Here is a 2,320-nt window from a genome sequence, read left to right as displayed (position 1 = left end):
AATGTTGATGGATAGACAAAACAGCGCATCACCACTGTGTGGGAGGGAGAGTGCACCTTGGTGCCCTTCGGGAAGCTTTCTGTTTGGGTCCTGTGGTCCATGGGAACCTCTGTAGCCTCTCTCTCTAGCCATGTGGTACTGCTGTATCTTGTCTGTGGTTGCCTGTCTTTAACAGGTGTTTGCCTTGAAAGTAGGTAAATCCATGTGTCTCCAGGCAGTCTGAGACACCAAGTGGGGCAGGGAGTGGGATGGAGAGGTCAGGATAGATTTGCGGGCCCAGGAAGGAGGGGAGAGGTGGAATGTGGGGGCCAACTGAACATTGAATGTTCCTTGCATGTGGGGAAATGTGTTCACTTTAGAACACTTGATTAAAATTTACTTTCCTAAGTTTCTGGGTAGGGGCTTAATTAACACATAATTGGTGTTAAACCCCTGAATTTGAACCTGGCCCTTATTACTTCCTGTAACAGAGAGCTAGAAGGCTGTTGTTATTCTAAGAGGAAAGAGTACTGGGTTGAGCTTACTTAGAAAAGACTGGCAGCTAGGAAACAAGCTAGTTATTAATGAAATGGCTGCCAGCAAACAGACCAGATTGTAAGATGCAGGTAGAGGCTAACTATGGGAAGGTAACTCATCCTGTGGATGGAGGCAGAGTAGTAAAATCTGCCAAGGGCAGTCAGTGAGGCAGCCCAGAAACAATGTGCTGCAGACAGAGGAGCTAAGTCCTAACAGGGAGAACAAGCAGGTCAAAAGGCGCAGAGGGGAAAATCCTGTGAGTGCCCACAGAGTCACATGCCTGGATGGGGCTGGGCTTAGGAGACTTAAAACCAGTGCCTGTGTCCAGGCAGGCAGTCTGATCTTGTTAGCTACAGAGTGAAAAGCTCCTGCGCTGGAACGCTGTAAGGGGAAGTGCTGCTGACTCTTGGAATGCCCTGACAATATCAGTAAGTCACTAAATACTTGCTGCAAGGGGGATAGGGGAGGGAGGGGGGTGGAGCGGGGATTGTTAGATAGCCAGTTGGCTTGGAGTTTTATTAGAGCCAGAGTGATTATCTGTTTTGTGTGAATGTTAACTGGTGGGCTGGGCTTGGGGCTGTAGGGAGCTTTGGAGGTCCCAGAGTGTTAGGGAGGCACATGACACTGTGGCTTGCCAGAGCAGGGTGCAAGCTGCAGTGAAGCCTGAGAGGGTGAGACATGGGGCCAGGAGGTAAAGCAAGGGTCAGGAACCCAGAGAGGGCAGAGACAGGGTTAAAGAGCCTACAGCCCAGAGAGGGTCAGAGATAAGAGCTCAAGAGGGTGAATGAGGGCTGGAGCCCAAGAAACCAGGCTTGGTGCAGTGGGTCTAGGTCAAAGGGACCAGCTAGAGCACAGCGGCAGAGGCTGGGAAGGCCGAGGCCCCAAGAAGGGAATGGAGGCCTGGTGGCTTGCCTACTAAAGTGCTGATTGGGAAAAACCTGGGTACAGATGTAGTTGAGGTTGGGAGGCTGTGAATAGCTCATAAGATGACAAGTGCTTGGGGGTATGTGTGGGCCAGGATGCTCATTCAATGGAAAAGATTGTTTGGGAACAGCAGGGTCCAAGAGGGGGGAATCTGTTGACAGAAACAGACCAGGGCTCACTCTAAGACACATGGGCAGCTTCCCTTTCTACATCAACTAAGAATATCAAGGCATAGCAGGTGAAATAGCAAAGGGAGGGTACTGTAGAACCAAAGTGGGGCAAGAACCGTATAGCCACCTGGGGATCTCATGACCAGCCCTGGGGCACTGGCCTGTTACTCTGCTCTCCAGGGTCTGGCAAAAGGATCACATTTACATTATGTAAAACATATTTCATAGACATTAGGGCTGGAAGGGACCTCGGAAGATCATTAAGTCCAGTCCCCCGCCCGAAGGGCAGGAAGTCCGCTGGAGTCATAGGATCCCAGCAGGATAAGCATCCAATTTACTCTTGAAGGTGTTCAATGTAGGTGCTTTAACCACCTCCGATGGCAGGCTGTTCCAGACCTTGGGGGCTCGGACAGGAAATAAATTCTTCCTTATGTCCAGCCTGAAATGGTCTTGCAGTAGGTTATGACTGTTCAACCTCGTCATCCCTCGGGGCGCTCTGGTGAACAAACGTTCCCCCAGATACCAATGGTCACCCCAATAAACTTATAGGTGGCCATCAGATCACCCCTGAGCCATGCTTTTCCAGGCTAAAGAGCCTCATAGAACTCAGCCTGTCATCGTAAGGTCTGTTTTCCGGACCTCCGATCATGCTCGTGGCTCTTCTCTGGACTCTCTCAAGCTTCTCCACATCCTTTTTGAATCGTGGGGCC

General features: G+C 50.7%; 1 protein-coding gene across 1 annotated transcript in view; it reads left to right on the top strand.

The window, feature by feature from the left end:
- Positions 1–857: 857 nt before the first annotated feature.
- The window catches only part of LYPD6 (LY6/PLAUR domain containing 6), a 65,840-nt gene continuing 64,377 nt past the window's right edge, over positions 858–2,320 (top strand). Inside the window, exon 1 of the mRNA XM_019522437.1 lies at positions 858–944. The gene's annotated coding sequence lies outside the window, so the exon portion shown is untranslated. The remainder of the gene's footprint in view (positions 945–2,320) is intronic.

The sequence above is a fragment of the Gavialis gangeticus genome, unplaced genomic scaffold (genome assembly GCF_001723915.1).
Source record: "Gavialis gangeticus isolate Ggan-Ray unplaced genomic scaffold, GavGan_comp1, whole genome shotgun sequence".
NCBI classification, from domain to species: Eukaryota; Metazoa; Chordata; order Crocodylia; family Gavialidae; genus Gavialis; species Gavialis gangeticus.
This window is presented reverse-complemented; position numbering and strand designations above follow the sequence as displayed.